The 25,492-nt window shown below is 39.1% G+C and overlaps 1 protein-coding gene across 30 annotated transcripts in view; it reads right to left on the bottom strand.

The window, feature by feature from the left end:
• Nucleotides 1-25,492, bottom strand: part of GREB1L (GREB1 like retinoic acid receptor coactivator) — a 134,218-nt gene that overhangs the window by 98,633 nt on the left and 10,093 nt on the right. For 5 of the 30 annotated variants that reach the window (XM_086890701.1, XM_086890681.1, XM_086890743.1 and 2 more), the window contains exon 2: nucleotides 6,587-6,652. The exons of 17 other annotated variants lie outside the window; for them this stretch is intronic. The gene's annotated coding sequence lies outside the window, so the exon portion shown is untranslated. Of the gene's footprint in view, nucleotides 1-5,642; nucleotides 5,698-6,586; nucleotides 6,653-8,387; nucleotides 8,620-25,492 lie in introns of those variants that run through there. 8 more of the 30 variants (XM_086890547.1, XM_086890651.1, XM_086890591.1 and 5 more) reach the window with 6 other exon arrangements.

Below are 25,492 nucleotides of genomic sequence, written 5' to 3' on the forward strand. Positions count from 1 at the left end.
AACTCCACGCTTTTTTCTAACCAACGTAGCCTCATTTTTGCTAGCATATTATCTTGTATTGGACTCTCTGAAAATGAAGAACGCAAATAAATTTTAACACTACCATTTAAAAAGATGAAAATTTTAGTTACTGCATCGCTATAAACATTTGCATTATTCAAAGACTGTCAAGCCAATGACATTTAAGCCAGTTTTACAAACAGCAAAACTGCAATATGCCTCTCAATTGAATCAAGTTATCTTACTTGGCACAGAGATGTAACAATTTTCTCTTCTTGCCAATTTAAAAACAATCATATGTTGTAGGATTGTATCTGCCCATGATCTACCTTGTTTACATGTTGTTTTGCCCAGTGATTCATGCAGCAATACACAGAAATGGTTTGTAAGAGCACTGCAGACACTAAAGAGATGGTTTTTATTTCAATTCAGTCTAGTCCAGCCAGCCAGAAACTGAACAGATTCAGAAGGTCTCCTCTAATACTTCACACAGCAAAATAAAACAACACCACACTAATACAAATATTTCAGTCACCTGCTAAATATTACATAGAATTTATTTGCATATAGATTTTCCTGTGTATTAAGTGAAAATATCCCAAAAACCTTGGCAACAAAGAGACTACTGACATATAAATATCATATGTGATTGTTTCAAGAACATGGCAAGAAATAGGCAGAATGTGAGCAAAACCTCCACACAGTGTAAGCCTCTCACTCTCCCTACCAAAGAACAGGCACAAAAGCTAATACAGCATAACAAAAAGTGGGTTTAGAGACCTAATCTTAAGAGCAAGGTAACGAACGGACTTCACATCTTTTGCTCCCCTACTACAGCAAATGCTATATTGCCATGAATTCACACCAGAGTGAAAAGATGACATCTTCAAAATCAACTTCATGTTTAAATGCTTCTTCCTGCTCTGCCTTTTCTGGTGATAAATTCTTGGAAATCAATGAGGAAACATCATTTGAAGTGAGCCATTCATCATGTACCGAAAAGGGTAAGTACCCCATAAATTGCAGTGATCCATTTCCTATTAGAATCACACAACAGAAGGCAACAGCGTTTCCATTAGCAATTTTTATGACCTCTGTAGGTAGAGGATAAGGCTAGGAAGTGGCTTATTTTTGTCAGCTTTAAAGCAGTTGTTGGGTGGGGAAGAAAGAAAATTTTCAAGAGAATCAGTTATTAGTAAATCAAAGGGGAGGGGGCAGGGGGAGATACAACAAATTATGGCTGCACCAACTGCACACCTTCATACTTAGGAAATTTGTGGATTGGCAGTTCTCCTAATACTAAATATTTTAGCAAAATTTACTGTCATGAGAACCTTATTATACTGTGTGTAGGCTCAAAAAAACAACTACTATCATTACCTATGACTGCTGCCTAATAAACAGCACTTCTTTACAACCTAGAAAATGGATTCACTATTTTGAATGTTCCTCTAAAGCCAGTGTTATAAAAGGCATGAAAAAAAAATTCAGGCTTTAAAATAGAAAAATTAATTTTATTAAATTAAGCACTGTAGTTCTCTCTGTCCCTATTCCTTTCTCCATCCCATCCTGTGCAACACTCTACACTCTCTGCACCAAAACCAGGCAGGTTTTGGTAGGTACACACTAGGTAGAAAAAATAAATAAAAATTTTAAGTTCAGATGTGCCCCTTTACAATTGACAATATGACTGCCCTCACAAAATACCACTCCTAAAAGAAGAATGAAGCTTTACAAATGAATAGGCTTTTCCTAGAGTTCAGGGAGTGGAGTTGGAAGGATGAGAAAAGACAATAAGAAATAGTTTTATTTTCAAATATTCTTTCAATTAATTTAACTGTATTTAACATAGCAATGCTTCTCATATTCAATCTGATATACCAGCAAGAAATTACATTTTTAAGGCAATCTCACCCTAAACTGACAAAATTTCAACGTCCATACACCAAAACACCATCTAGTCCTGTGAAAAAAACTGTAGGAAAGCATCTTGTGTGTACCTCAAAAGGTAAAAAAACACAGGTAAACAAGTAGCTAATGACAATTTTTTTAATTTAAGGGACAGAAAACCAAACTAAATCAAATAAAATCATTTATGCATCTCCTGTGTCCCAAGAACAGCGTGAAAAGCACTGGGAAAATCCTCTGACCTGTGTTATACACTAAGACAGTCTAAAGGAACGTCAAGTCACTTCTGTCTCCACTTTCTCCCCTTCTACATGCAGAACACCGAATTAACATTGAATCTTTCAACAGAATTCCTCACATCTTAAAAACTAATATATCAATAAATTGGTATTTATTTCTACGAGTTTTTACGCTTAATTCTACCCGAGTTTCCACCTTACAGAAGGCAGTGCAAGCCAATTGATTTGTTTGAGCCAAAATCCCATAGAAATCCAGATTCAAATCCCATACTCGCTCCATCCTGGCTACACTGGAGTCACAGGTACAGGAATCAAATCCACTGAGTGTGCTAGTGGTGGTAAAAATATGACAGCCTAGGTAGCTAGCTATGAGCTTTCCCCTCAGGAATAATTAGTATTACCTCACATGCCACCCACAGATGAGCCCATCCCACACTAATTGTTAAGCTACTTTATGTTGCCAGCAGCCAGGAGTAAATGAATGTTATTACAGTCATGAAAATGAGGGACTAGTTAGTCTTCATGAGATTGGTTTCACCTATGTGAAACCTCACTAATTACTTTTTCATCTTTTAACATTTCAGACCAGCTTTCACACATGCCTCCCTCTTTTCCTCAATGAAAAGTTAATAATTCTAATTTTCTGAAACAGTCAAGTGTATAATTGTAATAATTTATGGTTTTAGCTTCTCCCAGAGAACTGATTTTACTCTTCTAATGGTGCTCTTAGGACCTTTTTCAAAAGCCTTTGTAAAATCAAAGCTCAGAATGTGATTTCACCAAAAAAGTATTTTTCTTCTGTCTGTGCCAGTGTACCTGCCATACCTGGGACAAAACAAGGAAACCACCACACATTACAAACACATTTGTGGCACACTCTCCTTACAGCACGAAGCCTAGGCATCTGCAGTAAGTTAGGAAAAAACATCACTACCTTCACCTACACAACTGTGCTTTGATTCAACTTTTCTTATGAAAGGAGTCCCCCACTGGGGGGACTGGGTGCTGCCCCACCTGAGAGCTGCCCCAAATCCCACCACACCATCAGAAAGTGGTAGGTACGTCTTCTCAGAAGGTTTTCTGTGAGCTTGCCAATTTTCCTAAAACTATGCATTATGCTGCAATTTTTACATTTAATCCCTGATACTACTTTCTGATACTCTGGGACTCATTCCCAGCAATCTTGCTTCACCAGCCTCCGTTTTTCAGCATTCCTGTGTTCTGGTGTGGAGTTCGAGTCCAGCCTCTGCCTCAGCCCAGACTTTGGTGCTTACTCTGCCACATCAGCACTTCCCATGTTCCACATCACAGCCAGGCACCCACACCCATGCCTTGCCCTCAGAATTAATGTGTTTTTACTTCTTTGGTCTCTGACCTTGGGTTTTCCTGACCCTGACTGTGACCTCTCTATCCCAGCCGCAGCCTGACCCAACAATTAAGCCAAACCCACCAATGTCCTGACTCCAGCAGTGTGTGATCAGACTGCTGTGAGTATCTGTGGGGGTAATTGATCCCCAAATAGGGGAGGAGATGGTTGACCATTAGTTGATGGTCTGTTTTCATGAAGACAAGCAGAAGTCAAGCAGTACTGCCAGTATTCCTACAGATCAGCGAGAACACTGTGGTGCTCACTTCTCCCATGTCTGCCTGGCAAATGGCAGCAGCAAAGCTCTCTGGAGTTCCTCTCCTTGAGTATTCATGTGGAACACCAGTAATAAGGCAAGACTTTGTCAGCAAAAAGATTTATGCTATTTACTGACAGTATGCATTAGGGTTGTGTGGAAAGGTTATGGGGGTGGAAGGGTACAAGGATGACTTCCATGAGAAGCTGCTAGAAGGTTCCTGTGTGCAACAGAGCCAATGCCAGTGGAGTCCAAGATGGACATGCTGCAGAAGAAGGCCGAGCCCATCAGTGACCATGGTAGTGCCTCTGGCATAACAGAGCTAAGAAGAGGAAAAAGTTGATGTGCAGCTGCAACTGCAGCTGGAAAGAAGGGTGAGAATACGTGAAAAAACTCAGCAGACACCAAGGTCATGGAAGAAGGAAGAGAAGGAGGTGCTCCAGGCTCAGGAAGTGAGATTTCCCTGCAGTGCCTGGTGCAGACCATGGTGAGGCAGGATGTGCCCCTGCAGCCAATGGAGGGGCATGGTGGAGCAGAGATCTGCCTGCAGCCCATGGAGGACCAAAATCCTGCTCAAAGGAGGCTGTGACCCCTTGGGAAACCCACACTGGAGCAGGCTTGTGGCAGGACCTGTGGACCCATGGAGAGAGAAACCCAGGCTGGAGCAGACTTTCTGGAGGACCTGCGACCCCTGTGACACTGGAGAAGTCTGTTCCTGAAGGACTGTACCCTGTGGAAAGGGGACCCTCTGGTGAAGAAGGGGAGGAGTGTGAGAAGTCCTCCCCCTGCAGAGGAAGGAATGGCAGAGACAACATAGGATGAACTGATTGTGCTGCTGGGGGGGGAGCAGGGAGACAAATATCACAGAATATTCTGAGTGGGAAGGGACCCATAGTGTTGAGCCCAGGAACAAGGGAGGAGTGAGGGAAAGGTGTTTAGAGGTGTTGGGTTTATTTCTTGTTACCCTACCATGACTTGGTAATAAATTAAATATAATTTCCCCAAGTCAAGTCTATTTTGCCCTTGATGGTTATGGGTGAGTGATCTCTTCTTGTCCTTATCTCCACCCACAAGCCTTTTGCTGTATTTTCTCTCCCCATCCAGCTCAAGAAGGGACTGATAGAGTGATTTTGGTGTGTATCTGGTGCCCAGCCAGGGCCACCCCAAAACACAGCAGAAAAGTGACCAAAAAAAATATTTTTGATCATTTTTTAGGGACTACAATGGATAAATTTCTGTGGAAACATATTATTCTGATATAACCCTACTGTTTCCTCTCCCAACTAGCTTGTCAAACTCCAGACCAGTCCCTTCCCCTAGTTTACTAAGCCACACTGTGCCAGTTCTTATCATCCCATAGGATTTTCATCCCACTCCTAAAGTTTAATCCCAGTTCACCAACTGTCTCACATCATCCAAAGACTCAACACAAACGACATGGCCTATTTGTATATGAATTTGTCAGAAACACTTGGTTTCAGTACACTGTCCCCTTCATCTCAGCAGTTCTCAGGCTCCTTGTCAACATATTCTCAGTGTTATTGCCCAGCTTTGCCTTCAACACCCCTTCACTTCCCTTTCTGATTCTAAAACACTTCCTCCTCATCAAGCCAATCTTGATTTAACATGTGCTTTCCCTTTAGTCTCCAAGCTCTCAGATTCTATTATGGCCAGCCAAATCTGCTTCTCAATTTGTTCTACATCCTTCACTCCAAGCTTCCCTGACTTTTTCAGCCTCCTTGTTTACTCCCCACCATGATTATTTCCATTTCCTCACCATCTTCCACCTGCTCACTGCCTAAATCCAACCAGTAAGGTCATACAGTCACACACACACAACAGCCACCCTTACAAACATTCTTAGTTTCAGTACCTTTCAGATCTTCAGAAGGGTTATAAGGATCAGCTAAAGGTTGTACAGCTGCAGGCTGTAACAGAACCATGGGGGAGGCAGAATTTTAGCAGTGCAGCACTAGCAAGTTTCTGAGCATGAATAAACTAGAAGTTTTGGCTCTTAACTCAAATAGCTTTGGCTAATTTCTGAAGGGACAGCAAAGATGTAAACTCAAGATTAAATCTACTGCTGCCAAGTACAAAGTAATTAGACAGCAAGGATTTTTTTTTAAAAAAAGAAAAGCAAGCAAGAACAATGTTTTTACAGTATTTTCCCTTCTGCAAAAAAGCAATTGCTCCAGCTGTCTGCCTGATGCCAAAAACTGCCAACAACTGAACTAAGGGGACAGAGTAGTCTCCAACAGCTGTTCAACAAGCCCAAGTTTCACACAAATGACTGACGTCTGGTAAAGCACTGGGATACTAAATTGTGCTACAGAAACCGCTTGTAAATCTCAGCAGATTTTAAGTTTCACCTATAGTTACTTTAAACAAATAATATAATTTGTCTAAAAGTATTTGCTGTTTCTTGTAATTTGTTTCTAAAAGTGAGTCTTCCTTCTCTGGTTTTAACCTTGGCAAGGCTTTCAACCTTCACTTTGCCACCACTACCCTCCAGCTCCCAAGGGGATACAAACAAGAATTTTTAAGTTTACACTCAACTGTTGCATTGATACATCTGGCTTTAGATCAGAAAAAATTCTTATGGATTTTGTCTGGCTTCAGACAAAATTCATATGGATTTGCTATTACCAAACACACAGTCATTGATTGCATAATTTCCAGCTTCATTTCAAAGATTCTCATCATAAAGCCATTTTAGTGGCTTTTTAGTAATTAATCCTCTTTTTAGTAATTACTCAATTGGTTTGTAAACTGATAAAATTAATTTCTAGTATCACATCTACCATACTCCTACTGTACCTGCATCAGAAGGCCATAAATTCAGGCAAGGTTCAAACTAAACAGCTGTTTATTGACGAAACTTTCCTGTGTAAAGAGAAAAAAAGAAGAAGAAAAAAAATATGACCTCCACATTTAGTCTTGGCAACCAGGAAAATAAAGTCACAAGAGCAAAAATTTCACAGGAAAAGGATTAGGTCATCTAATACCTCTTGTCTTCTCAGGCTATTAAGAAAGATACTTCCTAGTGCTGTGTCCATTCCAGCTGTGACTCAACTTCCTGATGTGTGACCTGCCCTCTCTCAAAATACTAGTCTAGTATTTTATTACTCCAGAAATCATTCAGTGCCATAATTGGAAAGTATGGTTTCCAAAGAAACAAATAATAGCCTTCATGTCTCCAAATTTTTAATCACTGTAAGGGGTAACTAAATGCACTGCAGTGCATACTTCCAGCATCCCACAGATGTAAGTTCACTGTATTACAGAGGACTTAATTCAGAATCAATTTTAAGCTCATGGACACTCAGTTTTGAACACCTGAGCAGGGAAAGAGAAGATACAACCCATGACCATTTGTCCTACAGCTGTAATTCCCTCCAAATACATTATGTCTGTTAAAAAACCAAAAATACACATGGACATATTTTCAGCTATAGGCAAGTAAAGAAATTTATTCTTTTATTATAAAGAGCATCCTGGGCTTAGCTCAAAGATGTCAATACTCAAATTTGTTTAAAAAACTCATTTTCCAAAAGTACACTACAGTCACCATTGGCACTTACAATCTGTAAGTAAGTACAAAACCACCAATTTTTTTCTGCATTTAAGTTTAAGCTAGAAGTTAGAAGGAAAGTTATCTCAAAAATACAAAATATATTTTATAAAGTTGATTTTCTTTTCTCTTTGAAAGATGATAATAATATTGCTAATCAAGTAGCACCACACAGAAAAATAAACCTAGTGAACGAGTTGCTCTCGTTTTTCATGGGAATATGAAGGGAAACTATTGAAGGCTAAATTCACTTAAATTGGAACAGCTCAGAAGCCAGGCAGTTGCTTTGATTCCATCACCCCTCACAAAGCAGGGAAGATAAGTCAATAAACTGACCCTTTAAGAACTGTCTAGTTCAGTAATTGTCATCAGTGTCCAGTTGGCATTAAAAAAAGTAGTCATGATCGTGACCTTTGCATTTCTGCAAACATTAGCCATTGTGATGAGGAAGAGCCCTTTGGCCTCATAATTCACATGCTGTTAACAACCAGCAAGAACACAGCATGTGTGTCAGTTACTAAATAATGTAAGAAAAATAGGATGTCACACTCATACCCCACTGTTGCTGCTCACATCCATGAGCATTGAACTAGCCTGTATTATGTATTACACTCAAAACTTTAGAAAGATTAACATTAATATATTTTTGACATTCATGTGACTTTTTCAACTATATTATTACTACTTTGGGGCAAGACGAGGGATTATTTGGCTTGTTTGTATTATTTCTGTTTATTTCATACTATTTCTGTTTGCCTGGCTTCCAAGAGAAACATGGCTCCTATTACATGTTTTCTGTCAAGCACCTCTTAAACCCACAATTCCATGCAAATGAAACAAAGGAACAGAGCTCTGAAAAATATTTCAGCTTCTCAATATTCATGAGGAAACTTAGCCAGTCAGGCAGGACATTTGACTGTGTAATGGTAGTACAACAGGAAGCCATTGGAAGGGCTGATCATAACCACATCCTAAATACAGAAAGCATTTTAAGTTTAATTTGTTTTAAACAAAGTTTAAGTTTCTTTAACAAAGAAAAAGACAAACCTTTAGGAAACTAGCTTCTTCAGTTCTGGCACTCCTGGAATTGCTTGTTAATACTTAATGTTATTACCTATAAAACCAACATGGTGCGGACAAGACACCTGTATGCTGCTTTCATCTGGCTCACTGCCTACAGAAAATGCACTGTGAGCAAAGAGCAGACCTGGAACGCTTCCTGCAGCCCACTTCACCCAAAAGTGTTTTCACATAGTGACCCACACTAATCAAAGAAAAACAATGGAGTGGTCAGATCAACCTAAAAGCAGACACACCTGAGAGTCAGACCACAGGCTGCTTCCCTAAGTCACACAGTGGCCAACAGCAGATACTCAGAGAAGAACACAAACTCCACAATGTTCCTGGAATTCTAAGTACCTGAAATATTCTCCTAACCTACACTGATCTGCAGCTCAAGGCCCATTTAACAGGAATCATAAATTTATCCAGTTCCTTTAGAAAGCACCATGCCTGAGACTTGAGAAAGGAGTGCCATAACCCACCTCACACTGGTAATTATCACCTTTTGTTTGCATTCAGCATGGCCCTTGCTAATTTCATTTGATGCTCCTCAGTTCTTTTCCTCCAGAAGACAGCTCTCACTTTCTGCCCCGCAGTATTATCAAGGACCTCAGCTGTCTGACTTGCAGGGCTGAAGTCCAGTCAATGTAGCTGTTCCTTACATAATAGTTGTTCTACACTTGGATAAATCTTATTTCTTTCTCTGTATTTTTTTCCAATCTTAGTATGTGTTATCACAGAAGAAAGAGGAAGGAAACAAATTGCATGTGACCTTCAAGATATAGGTATCCTAAAGATGCATGTGCATGGCAGATTTTTTTTTTTGCTTTCATTTCCTTTTTTTTTCCCCACTAATGCCTGAACATTTGCTTGTCTTTGTCTTTTCCCCACTACCATTACAGACCATTAAGCTAGCACGTTAATAGCACCCTCCATTACAACCCCAAGACTTTTTTTCTGAGCAGTAGCCCTTTCACAGCATCTATACAAAACTGACAAACATCCATGCACTTTCTAAGATATATATATATATATAGATATATATATATATAGATATAGATATGTATATATATATATATATATATATAGTGGTACTTGGTACTTCCAAAAGAGAACACTGTATATTCCCTGAACTGCTATTCCAGTACATCACCAGGATGGAAAAACAGTAGGACAACTGGAATTCAGCTCTATCCTTCCTCTTCTGTTATTACAGTATGATTTATTGTTGCAGTGGTTTGCAGTGGGAAGGAGGATATTGCATGTGAAAGAGAGATAATAAACCATAGGTGAACTTAAGCAGACTAGAAATTCTGCACAAGGCAGCTGAACAGCCCAACAACACTAAAATCTTTTTTGTCAGCTCATTCTGAAATTTCATACAAACCTGTGTTGCAATCAACTATAACAAGTGTGTACTAGGTAAGAGGTTTCATTAGAGAAATTTCAATACGAAGGAGGATTAAATCATCACTGTGTGAAAACCAAAAGATAAGGTGGATTTCTCCTCTCCTCCTGAAGCCTGGCAAAGATCAGTGAAATTAAACACTGCCCAAGGCAATTGTTAAAAGCAGTTTGGCCATTAAAGTCATGTCATCTGGTGACCCAACTGACCTACATTAAACCCAGGCTAAAGGGCAATGTCATCTTTCTTTTCCTATAGATAGCATGACTTTGCATCTTCAGCACAGATGGAAGACAAACCCCTTGGCCTTCTGGTTTCCACCAGTTTCCTTGCTGCAAACCAAAGTTAGTTGCAATCTTTTGTACTTGTTTGGCCTCAGGAGTTACTTTAGTTTTGTGAAACAGAGCTGAAAACCACCAAATTTCCTCCCATAAGTTCATTCAACCAATACCTACCTAACCAGAGGCTGTAGCACTACATACACTTAATGTAAGAAAAATTTTAATAGGCTAATGCAAATATTACAAAAATTGTCTGGGTTAACACTGGATACATTCAGTTTAGATAGTCTGAATAAATGAGATCTGATAATATTTTTTTCTATTTTAACACTAAGTGTCAGATGAAGAGGTTACTCAATGACTAATTAAATTTAGTTCTAGTGCATGACCAACAGCTTTTCCACCCAGATTTGAGAGCTACCATGTTAAAAATGGGACATTGTTTAAGAATTTTGTGTGGAAATTCCACAAAGTCAGTTTATAGGAAAAAAATAGCATGAGAAAAGAATAGGTTTTTACTGCTTTTTATCAATCTCTCTTTTATGCAGTTATTGAGGAGAACCCCCCCAATTTATTCAGTCACTGTTTCTTTTATAGCAAATGGTGTTCAGCACAGGCTGCTTGAGAAAGATATAAAGTAGTTAAATCTTGCAGCCTTAAAAGGGTTCTTGAATTATTTCTGTGTTCTGTTCTCCCAGGGAAAACCACTTCATCAAAACCCAAAGAATATTCTGACATTTCATTCCATCTCTCTTCCATGTGGGCTGCAAAATACAACACTTATTTACATTGCAAAAACTTTCTTGTTTGCCAACAAAAGACACTCTGAGGAGCTTCCAGTGTGCCAGAAATTAAATATATAGCTTGATCCTGCAATGTCTGTGCCTCTTCATCAGCCATCATTGTCAATGGGAATAAACTGGTAGGCTGCCTAATGGCTCAGGAGAACAAAATTTGCATCTTCTGCAGATAATGCAAATTTATAACTCATTTATGCTTCATACTATGCTATTAGTCTAGAAATTATATGTCTGCTAAAACATTAAGTTGTTTTAATCCATAAAGAATAAAAGTCATTCCCTTGTTTGAGCCAGGAGCACACTAAACATTCCAGCAACTTATTCATCTTGTTGGTTTTACCCACACTTTCAGTATTAAAAATCTTTTAAGACAACTGCAGAAACTCATGCCATATGTAAGAATGCAAACAGCTAAGTCAACTCAGAGTTTAACTTCAATTTGCTTTTAACAGCCAAATCATGCAGAAAAAGAAACCCCTCCTGTTTTTCTGGTGCTCAACCACAGTTGGTTCTTACTAAGGTAAATACCCTTTACCTCACTGAAGGGTAATAACTTACTGCTGAAATATCTAGAGGTAAGTAAGAAGTAAATCCTTCTGGCTCCTATTTAAAATTAAGGGCATTCAAATGTCTTTCACTAAAAAACAAAACAAAACCCAAAAAAAACCCCAAAAACAAAGAAACCCCCAGAACAACAAATGCAATGCTCTAAAAAAAAATTAAATCAAGGTTTCCAAACTCTGATCTCAAATTCACTGTCAAGGCTGGCACTCTTATGAAGCACCCAGCAGAATCTCCTAGAATCTAATCAGTGACCAGCACGTTGCAGAGAAGAACATGTACCTAACAACTAATTAAAGTTTAACCTCCATATAATTTTATTAACATCTTTCAGTTTGTCTGAAATAATTATGCTAAAGAGAAAGAAGCCTACTCAACAGAAACCTTTCTTAAGATTATCATGAAAGAGAAGTTTTCAACTTAAATTAGGATTAAAGGAAGTAAAAATGGAATCTAAAAAGTTGACCAAAAAGGGATAAAAATCGTTAAAAAAAAGAGGTAATTTTTTTTCATTGATGAAAAAAATGGGTTGAAAAACATGTTTTTTGTGCAAGACTTGCTCCTGTCTTTCAGATGGGGAACCAAAAGAAGGAAGGAGCAAGGCTGATTTTCATTAGCAAAGTAGAAGGATCCTTTGAGGCCCATGCAAATGCTTTTAAGTAATATTTGCTTAGATTTGGAATGCCAAAGCATGCACAAAGCACCCTGATATCCTCCCTGCTTCCTAAAGTGGAGGCCTCCCTATAACTCCTCTGAAATGCTCCATATACCACCAGAGATGGGTGGATGTCCATCCCTGCTCCTGCAGGGAAGATGCTTATTAGAGGATTGAAAAATACTGCCAGAGGGTGCTACAGCCTCCTGCCACATTGGCTTCCACTGATTATCCCAAGTTTGGCAAACACCAGTATGACTTTTCTATTTTATTTATTTTTTAAAAAACAAGTTCTTGTGGACCCTTCTGCATTCAAGTCTGTCCTTAAAAACCTTACGCTGCAGAGACCTTTTTGTCCCAACTAAGGAATTTACAAGCCCTCCCAGTAAGCTTACAACTGACACACGTTGAATACTGGTAGCTTTGAATCTCAAAAGCTTCACAAAGCACTAATTATAAATTTGTTTTCCCCTCTGGTTCTACAACTTTCAAAAAGCTTAAAGGAAGTGCTGAAAGTATGACAACAGGTTTAAACAAGTTTTAAAAACTTAAAACGTAAAAACAAAATAAAAATATTAATAAACAATTGTAATTATATGGTGCACTGCATATTTTTTTTTAGTTGCATACCTTAATTCTCTTATGCATTATACACATTTTTAAGTGAGATGGAAGGAAGATGACCTTTCCTTCAGTAATCTCACAGAAGTATACCTATTTTCATACATACATATAGATTCATTAATTCAGCTTTTTGTATGTACCAGAAAAAAATAAATCTTGTTATGTATAAATGGCTTAGTATAAAGCTAAATTTTGATGTCAAATCACACCTTTGTCCAGGGCAATGTAACAACCACAAGTACAAAACTATTAAGGAAATAACCTAATCAAATTAAAGGCTTCCCTACAAACGCTTTAAAATGATAACTTGTGAGAGCTGCGTGCCAAGCACCTTCTGTCCTTGGTTGCAGGGACTAATTCAGTCTGCATTCGGCTTCACCCCTCTGGCGTCAGCCACCCATCTGTCACCTCCCTTTTTCTGGGGTAATCTGCTCTGTACTCATCTGAACACTAGACTCCTCAGTCTTGTCTACCTCAAGAAAGTTACCTCTTGCTGATAATGGGGGTAAAGATGGTTGAGACCAAAGATGTGCCTGGCTGAGCACAAACCACCGTCAGCAGCATCTGTAAAAACTGTAATAAAACAGCGCTCAACAGGGGTTCCCTTTCCACCACCACTTATGCTTCCAAGGAAACTATACTGAGCTGCAAATAAGCAGCAGTAAAGCTGTTTCATATAACCCACCTTTATTAAAAAAGCAGTCTAAGGGCATACTCTGAGTCTTGCCCAGATGAAGACAGCATGGACACTGGTGATTCACTTCAGCAGCATGGGGATCGCACCCACTGCATGGCTTTGTCCAATAAAGGGCTCTTGAGTCTATGGCAAAAAACTCATTTCAAGGACACTCAGGGAGAACAGTACCTGTATTTTCACAGTCTAGCAGGATTCTTCTCAGCTAGAAACATTTCTGTCAGGCAAAGTGGAATCATTACACACCGTACCTCAGCTGCATAGCACAAATTACCATGGTGTAAAGACTTCACTACTTTCATTAATTTTTTTAAAAAAAATAGTTCTCGTAACAAGATGCTAAAGATTTTTGCTGCAGTAACGCACTAATTTTCAAGAAGTCAGCAGGTACTAAATCAATTTAAATATCAGATTTTTGAAGATACAAGCCTAACCATCTCATCTATAATCAATTTTTCCAGTGAAGATGTGAACTGCATATTTCTGCTTGATCTGAATGGACACAGAGGAGCATGAATAGTGTGTTCAAGTACAGGAGTTCTGCATATAGTTAAGCTTTGTTAGAAAAAAAGTAGGTTTTTTTCCAGCTGCTTAATTTTTCAAGTATGATTTCACAGATGCAGTAGGTAACACAGCTTACAAAATTTGGGTCACTGTCTCAGATGTACTACAAGCAGAGAGGCAATACCCTGACACAAACACCAACTTCAGTTTCTTCACAGTTCTGTTGTCAAAAAAGGCACTAAGTCACATTTGGTACTCCTCACATCTGTACCCAGAGTTCTGTAATTAACATGCTTTGAGAAAAAAAAAAAAGCATTCTCTTGTGCTTAAAATCCCTCCACTAAACCAGTGTGACATTTTGTACATAGCTTCTGAGATGTAGCACTGAAAATTTAAACAAGGGAAGGTAATTGATTCATTACATCTATTTCTACTATATTTCTTTTTGTATTTTTTTGGTCACCATTTCAAAAGGCATTGTTTAAATTGCCCTAATCTGCAAACAGCAACAATAAGTGTAGCAAATACTTGACAATGAAGATGTAAAGCCTCTAAAAACCTGTTACCTTAGTAACCATGGGAATGCAGGAGAATAAGAATACATGCAGTGTCAGGACATCATTTCAGATTCCACAGGGTTTGGGCTGAAATACAGTCAGCTTTCATTAGGTTTTTGTTTTTCCCAGTAGGTCCTTGGACTTTGAAACAAAACCTGAATGACAGCTATGAGCAATTCCAGCCTCACTCCTCATCAGCCACACCAAACAAAACAGCTCTTCACTGTGAATCCCCCCTCCTTTAGACCGAACATGCCTCGACACAAACATTATTTATACTGCTGACCCCTCTGGATATCACTAATAAACTGCATTCCAAAAAGAAGAGTAAAATGAAGACACACTTTCATGGTACTTAGATAATTCACTTTAAGCAAATGTACTGCAAGAAAAATAAAAAGTCAGCACATCCTCCTAGGACATTTCTGTAACCTTACAGTTTATTACAGGCTTTACAGTGTATGTTAATTCAACACCAACACTAGGAAGAATTTAGCTGCTCATTTAAGTAACACTTTATTTCCATTTTACTCATGAAAGAGGAAAGGAAAATTAAGAAAACAAAGAATTGAGATCCAAGTCCCTACCCCCACCAATGTCTATTGGGAATGTCTTGTGGTCAAGACCGAACAGAACAAAGATCTCCCAGCTGCTGGCTTTAGCTGGTTTAATTTCAGTTCTGTCCCCTTACTCTTTGCTGCTATCTAGTCACTTAAGAAAACAATCTGAAAAAACATCCAGGCAAAACCATTGGAAAAATGAGCAAGAAATTCTACCTCATGTGAACAAGGGTGGGGAAGGAATGAACTTATCTTTGCTCAGCGAAGGAAAAAAAATGAAAAAAAAAAGTGAAAATATTGGTCTGCTTGGTCATCATGTGATGATAAAAATCAGTGCATCAAAAAGCCTGGAAAGTAACAGTAGTTCAGAGACATTGGCCTTGCCTTGCCTTACATTGGTTCGATTCTCTTTCAACTGATTAGGTATTTATTTTCCAATCACCGAAACTGCCATTCCAGAATAACACTGACACACATAGGAGTTATATCCTCCACTTATTTGCAGTCTTCTGCAGTCCTTTACCCACATTCATAAAGCAATAACAGACAGAGGCAACACTTGTTTAACATGCAATAGTCCAGATTCTCTGTTTTTACACTACATTATATGAAATGTCTGGATCATGTTAAACATTAGTAAACACCAAAGTTACACTTTCAAAGCACTGTTTGAGCAAAACGGCAGTGTATCTCCAAGCAACTGTGACTTAAAAGTTAAATCAAAAAGAAGATCTAGATTAAATCAAATCAGTTATTATATATAGAAGAATACTTTCTGATCCACTCACATGTGTTTTAGATAAATATGGGAGTGGTTACTCCCCACTCCTGAGTAGGAAATGGACTCATCTCTACAAAGGAAAGCACACTCATAAAAACATTGAGCCAACAGGTTACAAAAGAGCATATTTCATTCAGAAATATGCAGAAGGTAGATTTTGAGACATTAGCTTAGGCCTCAGAACATTAAGCAAATATTAGAGGATGAGCACAGCCCAGTATGCCCAAGGCCTGGAGCTCTTTTAAAGGTGAGTGTTCACCTACACAGTAAGTTCTAACACAGAACAGGGCTGTGCTAGACTAGGAAGTAACTTGCCATGTAACTCCACTGAAGAACATGGGGTTTTTCCTTTCCAAAGTTAAGTTTCAATTTTGTAGTTTCAGAAAGCTATTTGCTGGAAGCAAAAGGCTCTCTAAAAGCCTTTTCTTTGTTGCTTTCTCCTTAAAAAGTGGTGCTCATGACCTGACTTCCTAGAAGGGAAGCTTGGCCCTTGCACCTTTGATGCACCTGGTTTTGGAGTTGGGGATTTTGGCTGGAGAGAAAAGGGTTGCATCTTTCTTATCCTTACAGCATAAAGTCATTGCTACAGTGCCCAAACTCTGTCCTGCAAACCACAAATAGGCCTTTTTATCACAAGAGAGGGAGATTTCTCAAACTCATATTAAGGATGGCACTGCTGTAATTTCTTTAAAAGGCTGCTGAGTCAGAACTGCAATAGGGACATTGTAACTATGGCATCCCCGAGGCACACCATGAACTCACCCAGCATGGAGAATCAGCTCCATGCTGAATCATGACCCTAACTCTGTGCTCCCCCTCCCAAAAGAAAACCGCTGCTAAACACCCTGACATTGAATAACAGTTCTTCAGACTCTGGTTGACTGCATTCAAATGGGAAAAAAAGGTACATAAATAATTCCATCCTTGGAAAAGCAACATGAGAAGGTGAATGCAAGCAGATGCCAGTCTTCTACTGACTTCCCTTTCTAGAATTACTGCCCTCCTGTCCGTAGGGCAAGCCACAGGTGCTGTGCGTTCTCACTGGCGGATCTGGAGATGCTTTTATCTGGGAGCAAAGGGCACACCAGATCAGTTCTAAGGGGAGAAGTGCAGCACAACCCAGGCAGAGAAAGCACAAAGACAAGTGCAGGACTGTATTCTAATTGATATGTCATCTGCACAGGCCATGCAGACTCAGCTGCTTGTCTCAGATGCCAGAAGAACTGGACTTTTTGTCAGTTCCCTGACAATTTGAGTCATACAGCTTAGTAATGCTCTTTAAAAGGTTCCGAGAAAACCTGGATCAGAACAACCACTCATCATCTTCTCTAGGTCAGACACAAAAAATATGTTCCAAGTATGTAGAACAGGGCTTCTATTTTCATTTATTTCAATCCTGAAATAAAATTTCCAGGGTTTGGTTTTTTTTTCCTTCACAAAACTAATTCTGCAGGAAGAAACAAAATTTAATCAGTTCTTAAAAGAGTTTGGAACAGCTCCTTCACTGCCAAGTTTAAACTCTCAGGTCAACATTGACCTAGTTGGCACTAGTCCTACAAGTGATTTTTTTGATCTCAGTATAATTTCAAGACAGACTGAAAATATCCAAAAGTCATGTTGGTGGTACCTATCACTTTCTGACCAAAAAAAAATAAAAATGAATAGCAGCACATATACATGTTCAAATAATTTTTACACCTGTCCAGTGTAAAATCCAAAAGTAGAATTTCTCAACCTAAAAGAGAATGCATGTTTAAAAATACTTCACAGTACATTTGGCACTAGTGGTTTGTGGAAAAAAACAAAACAACAAACTACTCAGTACTGGTCACTTCCACCCCATTGTGTTACGCTGCATCAGTCAGGCTTGGCATGCCACTCAGCAGGTAAACTAGATCAAGGAATTCATCCACCTGAAAAGCAACCTGGAAAACTGTGTTGTTTTTCAAGTGGGTTGTTCTGGCTGTTATTCTGCCAGATCCCAGCATGCTCCGAACAAACAGCAGCAAAACAGGGGGAAAGGCTGAGACTGGAGTGAGGAAATGGGCAACCAGCAAGGAGCAAGGGCTGATGGACCACCAGCCACAGGCTCACTCACATGGTCTGATATGAACCTCCCTTAATGAGACAAATCACAGATGCAACTTTCTTTTAGAAGGATGGAAATCTCACAAGTATCCCTGACCCAACACTCACTAAATCACTGTTCAGTAGGCATATTGCCACTGGCTTCAAAAAGAGCTGAACCCACATGCATCCAGGACCATGCTGAAAGCTGCAGACAACAGATCTCCTACTTGTGGAAAGCAATCTGGAAAGCATGTGGGAAAAATAGAAGAGAAAGGGAAATTAACTTTTCTAACACCTCCAAGTCTGTGAAGTGACCTTTGGGAATTGCCTCCAAATTTCATCTACTGAGTGACAAGTAGGCTAAACTCAAATAAGCAAAGACCTGTAAGATGCCAAGACATTTATATTGAAAGTATTTCTTTCTCACCCTCCTCTGTGACACAATATCATGGAAATACTCCAGGAAAGAGTTTCAATGACTGAAGGAAATAACAGTGGCTATCATTTTCCTACTGCACTGAGGGACTTCATCAGTTTTTTTGCAGGTAATACCTGTCTCTTTTGTCACATAAGCCTTAGTTCCCCTTCAGCAGATACCAGGAGCTATGAAATTCTTCTCTGAATGCTGAAATTCGGGGCAGGGAAGAAAACGGTATTGGAATGCATTTAAATAATCACAGCTACAGAGGACACACACATTGATATATGCGTGGGCCTTGTACCCTACATGCATAAAACTAAAGGAAAAATATAGGCTTCTGCAATATAAATAAAACAGATGACTTAAAAATAACTTGAGTTCAAATCTATCCAGCACGCTACTACTAAGCAAACATCAGGAGGTGGGCAAACAGAGAATGATTTTCTGACAATTAAGCAAGAACAATAGCAAATATTCCATTTGCAATTAAGAATCTGGGTTTTGTTTTCACAGAAACAGTGGGGATTTCTTCAATAGTGACTTCAATTAACTTCTGCTCCCCCCCACTGACAAAAGGCTTAATGGGCCCAAAACCATGGCTGCTTTTCCCCAACCATTTCAGACTGAGAAAACAATTTATTACATCTTCTCTAAAAAGGTTTCAATTACATTTATTACATTTGCCTACTGTACTACAGGCATTCCCAGAACTAAAACCCCAAAAACCAAAACCACAACACAGATAAATAAATCCCAGTCAAACCAAGGCAGTAGCCTCCAAAAAACCGAAATCCCTTTAACATTAACAAAATTATTAAAATTAACAGGTCTGTTTTGTGGTTGTCACAAGGCAACCTGCTGATTCAGGGCAATGTCACCAACAGTATTCTTATCTGTAAAGGGTAAGAATCAATTGTTTGACAGAAACAAAGGAGAGCTCAACAGGAAATCAACCAGCTTGGGACAGTTGGTCACTGAATCAAGTTTCACCCCTCCCCTCTCCAAAAATAGGCTTAAGAGGCATTTTCTGTTACCAAGCAACAGCCCAAAGGAAGGCATAAATCTTTTCCTACGTGTTATTCCCCTCCTCCCCGACACACATACATTTCAATCTACTAGGGCGGTATGTTTGTGGGTTTGTTTATTTTCCACAGAGCAGGTAGGAGGGTTTATTCCGTGCAAGGACAACGCCTTGCTGCATGCCTCCTAGCCATGTTTCCTCTTTTTTAAGGCAAGAAGGAGGTGAACTGTATCCATGCTACGACGGGTTACAAGCAGGGATGCAATGCTAGTTAGTAACCCCTCCTTGATCCGCCAAGGTGACCTGAGAAATTACTCCCTACAGAGGGGAGTTCCTAATCACTATTTTACATAAAATCAAGATGACCCTCATCACACCCTGACAAAAGGTCACCACCTTTTTTTTTTAAACTCATCAGAAAACCCTTTACCTGCTTTAACCCATGAAAACCCATAAAATCTAATTCCCAAAAACGCACCGTGATATCTTTAATACAACGTACAGAGCGGCGGGCTTTTAAGCCATTTGAATTTTAGGAGCATTAATTCTCCAGTACATCAAACACCGTAAGTGGGAATTGGGGTATGGGATGAGTAAGAAAGGATAATCAACATTTACTATTCTGGTGAGCCAGTGGAGGAAAAAAGGGCTGGAGCAGGGGGGGTTGGATGGAGGGGAGAAAGAGACCCGAAGAGGCTGTTTGCAGAGATCAGGGAGTAGGGGGAGGGGAGCAGAGCCCGGGGCTGAAGGACAGCGCCTCTGAAATTCAGATTAGCATCCAGGGAACAAACCGGTTTGTTTGACCACCCCCCCATCATATAACCGGGGACAGACTGGCAGCCGGCAAAAAGAGATGTGAGTTAAATTTAGCCACACAAAGAGCAATCTGCGTTAAATTTAAAAAAAAAAAATAATTAAAACTAAATAAATAGATAAATAAATAAAAAAATGAATGGGTTTACGATTACAGCCCTCACAGAAATTAATTAAATGGGGAAGAAAAGGTCTCACTTCAGCAACAAACTGGGTAATCATCCTTTAAAAGCACAGAGCCTGGATTACCGCTGACACATACTTAGACTACTAAAACATATGGCCAATAAAAAAAAAAAAAAAAAGAAAAAAAAGAGGGGGTTTGGGGGGAGGGGAAAGGTTGTGACAGCATGTGGTCTGCAAGAGCTTTATTTACTCCCTCCTCAGCTACTGCTTTCTTTAGCTATCTGAAGACCTTCTGCAAGACACAGCCTACTTTCACGGGGTATTTCATGTAGTCCTTTGACAGCAGTGCAGACGCTGGTTACCACCACTATGGTGGGTAAACAGAACCCTGGCCATGGGCTGCTTCACTCACCAAAGGCCTTGGACTTTGCAATCCATTTCACCACAAAGTCATCTCAGTGGAGACGCTGCCCCGGCTCTCTGTACATGGCAAAGAGTTTTCACAGGCAAACCAGAGACTGTGATGTCTAAATTTAATTAATTAAAACTAATTTAAATTAAACAGAAGGTTTGAACACAAAAGCCAAATAGCTGTTCGTATGTGTGCCAAGAGCACCATTTGTTCTTTGAGGTCTTAAGCTTTCTGACAGAAGCATGAAGCTTAGCAGCCCAAGGACCTGACCAGGAGACTTGAACTACGGACCCTCCAAGGCTCAACTATAAAAGACCTTAACAGCAAAACATTACTATCATATGGTGCTTTAAAACAATCCCAGGCCAATAACACCCTCGGTTTAGAGAGAGGGAAACTGAGGCATGTAGAAGCCATGTGCCATCTCTCAGTGGCAGAATTTGGAAATAAAACCACATCTTCTGCAGACCCATGTCCACACTGTAATATCACCCTGAGTAGGCATGTAAAAGCAAGCAAGTTGTTATTTAAGCAAATTCATTGCCAACATCAACATTTTTACAACTATTTTTCCTAGCCTCTTCATGGCTGAGCAAGAAACCTGTAGATTAAATCCAATTCTTTACCATAATTAGTCTCTCCAATCAGGCAGGCAATGATAGTCATCCCAGAGTTATTCAGGAATGGATATACTTATTTTCCTAACACATTCAGAATTTGACTAAATAGGACATGAAACTACAACCCTTCTCTAATGCAAGTTAGCAATTTCTCTATAAATATAAAATTAATTATGGACTGCAAGGGTTTTGTTTCTTTTCTACGTTGGTGTGATGCAAAGTATACCATGGCAGCAAAAGCTCCACACTCTTTACCTGCTAATACACAGACCATCATCTGTGAGAAAAACATACATGATAGCTTTGCATAAGCATTTATTACAGTTTTAAAAGAGGTGTTTTCTCTCACATTTAAATATATGTCCCTTACACCACTCTGCCATGGTAAGAGAAAGAGAACCAACTAAGAGGGGAAAGAAAGGTTGTCTTTTCTTTTCCTCTTAAGTAAACCATCATTATTTTTCTTCAGTGACAAAAGAAATTCCATATTCCCTGGCCAAGGTGCTATCTCCAGACTCATTGCATGTTTCTCGGTTGAAATGTAAAAGGACACAAGTTTGCTTCAAATCTCTGTCAACAATTCTATGATTCTATGAAATAAGATCTGAGGAAACTGCATTCCAGTATCTTTCTTAGAAAACTCACAACAGGTTTTCTTTGGATTCTCCATTTCTCAAACTGCTAGTTTAGAACTCTAGGTCTTCTAACACAGTCTATCTTAATAATTAGTTTAACTTGACTCTTTACCTTGAACTAAGCCATTCAACAGCAAAATAAAGCTTGTATCTGTGAATTACCCAAACAAGTTCCCATCCTTTTTTGCCATAGAACATAATAGCAATAGGCAGTGTTCAAAACACAAGAACATTCTTCAGTCTTACTAAAATCATAATAGCACTACTCTTCATTAAAGGATGGGCAGAAAAATAGAACAGTAAAGAAGAGTGAGCATCAGTTAAAAGCTCTGTTAAATAAAAATAAGTTTATCCATAGAAACAGAGAAACAATTACAAAAGGGATAACCTACAGGGATGGGTAAGCCAGTAAAAACTGCAAGTAGATAATTGCAAGCCTCATTTCCAAAACAAAGAACATCAGAACCTGAATATTATCCTTCTTGTGACTACATTGCATTTAACTATTTACTCCCCAGTTTGACATCAAAGTGTCAGAAGGGGATATTTCTCTTAAAACAATTTTCTGCCTATATATTTAGTTTGGGGCTATTTTCCCCAGCACACATAATGACAGAATGGACACAAAATTCACCAGTGCATTCTCTTGTCTCTGCACACTGGCTGAAAGGAACACAGTTTATGTAATTTATTCCAGATCAGAAAGGCAGTGTGACAACACAGAGAATAGACCACATTTTCAACAAGCATTTCTTAATGAGAAATTTATCAGTCTCTCTCAGCATGAACTGCACTTTGGAACAAGGAGGACAGAATTGTTTTAATTAATTCATCCCAAGGCCTCCGTCCTTCCATGCATATGGCCTCAAAATACACTTGCTTCTGTCTTTGGGGCAAAGGATTAGTTATGAATCATAAAACTGTTCTGATTTCTGGTTCTTGTTAACTCGCCAGTCAACTTCTGCCTGAGGTGGAATTTCTCAAAGAAAATTCAATCTGCAGTTGCAAACTTCTAGTTCTTTCCCCTCCTTGCTATGTTTTTTTACAAAACCTTGATCTCCCACAGTTTATTCAGATAATAATTTGGAGCAGGAAAAGGTATCTTATCATCCAGCCTCCGTTCCTCTTTTCATAATTGAAACCAAAAAAGCACAACCCCTTTTTTCCACACTTGGCTGGTTTTCCTCTACATATGGAATGTGTTCAGCCAGAATATGACAGGGAGAAACTGCAACCCACATACTGAATTCATCACATAACAATCAATATGTCCAGAAAAATAAAACATATGGACACACATACAGCTCAACAGGAAGATGATGAAGGGCATGTCTTTGAAAACTGCAGTTCCCAAATCTCACTGATTAACAAAATAAGAACTGATTGACTGAAATAACAAGTATCTCCTTTTTTTTCATGCTTTATTTGAGCCCTGAAAAAAGTTCAAAATTAATAGTCCTGGGCTTACTCCAAGTTTCCTTAGAGTAAGACGTTCGATTATGAAGGTGAATCTAGACAGACTGATTTTAGACAATGCAACAATGTCAATCCATCAGGTATCATTATTACCCTTTGATGCTCAATCTTCCATCCCAAACAGGCCTAACAACCTCTTACGGAGTCACTCAAGCTTTGCAGCCTTCCTATTAACACATGCCCAGCAATGCCTCAATCACCAGACCATCTCTGTTGCCATCCACCAAAGTGACAAGACCAGCAGGAAGATACCAGGAGCAGATCTCACGGAGTCTCTCTGTTGATGCATGTGACTAGATGTGCAACCAGCACATACTTCTGATGATACACAGAAAGCACATCTGGCACATAGCAGAAAAATGGCCAGAAAGAAGGCAGTGGAAAGCAGGTTACCAAAACAGTTCAGGCTGCCAGTAGCCAGTTCCTTCAGTATCTTTGTAAAGGCCTTGGGCCAGATGAATTGTTTTAGGACGCTGTATCTTACCAACAGGTAATACTGCAAGGTTTTATGGGTTTTGTACGACCCCACTTCACAACCAACAACAGAATCATTCAGGTCAGAAGGGTCTGAAGGTCAACCGGTCCACACCCACATTCTTGGCAGGACCACATTGGAAATCCCATTAAAACAACACATAACATATTTTGGTTCATGGCTGATCTGCATTTTATATATATAATTCATTAATATTGATAAAATTAATAGTTTTGACTTATTATCTTGTTCAAATCTAACTGTGAGGTTCTCAGTGATTCTCTGCTAGAGTACAATGAATTAAGAACTGAAGGTCCATTTCATAAAAATAAAAAGCCCAAGGCACAAAACAGCTTTTGTTAAAGGAAATTAAATGTTTTATTGATGCAAATGCTTCATCTGTTTCCCAACATGCAGTTTTTGCAATTTGGACAAACTGATAGTGACCTATAAAGTAAAGATCCAGTCATGTCAAGGTTATACACTGAGGTTCAAGCTGTTCTTGTTTATATAGTGAATCAGAATAGAGAACATAAGCTTAAAGTATCGGTATCATCCAACATAAGAAGAATCAAAACTGTGCAGCATCTGTTGCATTCCTCTCTCTTTTTCAGCCCTAAACCCCTGAACTGTATGTTACTGAACTCAAAGTTGAGCCCATTTTCACAGGAAGATTCAATTAAAAAGCATCTGGAAGAACACTGTCTTTTACTGAAACTAAGTCCCAGATCCAATTCTCATTTATTACACTACTGGGACAGCATCCTTTAAACATGGTAATCAAAAGCAAACATGGTTTTTTTGCTTTCAACCAGACATCAAAGCAACAATGTTAGAACGAATTTTCAACTGTTCTGAATCTACAGGATATATAGATCTGCCTTATCCAGCAGGAGGGACTCTGGCAACACACATGCAACTTCACAAGTTCAACTCAGCAGTTAATCCGTCTGGCTTTAGCACATAATCAGAAATGGATTTACTGCAGTGACAGCAAATGGAGCTGAAAACCTACCCTGCACGGTGTAGGGGAGTGTTTAACTCCTATTGCAAGCATGGCCTCCCTCTTTCTACACCAAATCCACATGACAGCTGGACTCACCCCAAAGCCAAGCTTGACAGAAAGCCAGTCAGCTGCGCTGCAGATGAAAATTGAGCATCTATCTGCACAGAAACCAGACACAAGACTTCTCTCAATAAAACAGCCAAGCTGGACAGTCAACAAGCAACACTGTTCATAATGTTAGCTGAGAGCAGCCAGAAAAATCCTTTTTTTTCCCCCTTACTTCTCAGGCTTTTCTGCCACAAGGTCACATCTGCTGTTTAAAATTAATTTTTTTTGTTTGGTTGAGGTTTTTTTCAGATTTTTTGTTTATTTTTTTGTGGTGGTGGCCTTTGTTTAAAAGCTTCCAAGGCATACTGTTTTGAATAACATTACCAGTGGCACATCTACAACCCACTGAGAACTCACTGGTCTATAAAGGCAAACTGTGAACACAGCATAAATCATCTCAGCCAGTCAATCATTAAAAAAACTAATCTTCTTTAAAGACACACTAATTTATCGAACCAGTATGATATTAGATCTCAGCATTCCTA

This window comes from Cyanistes caeruleus, chromosome 1, assembly GCF_971803275.1.
Source record: "Cyanistes caeruleus chromosome 1, bCyaCae1.hap1.1, whole genome shotgun sequence".
NCBI classification, from domain to species: Eukaryota; Metazoa; Chordata; class Aves; order Passeriformes; family Paridae; genus Cyanistes; species Cyanistes caeruleus.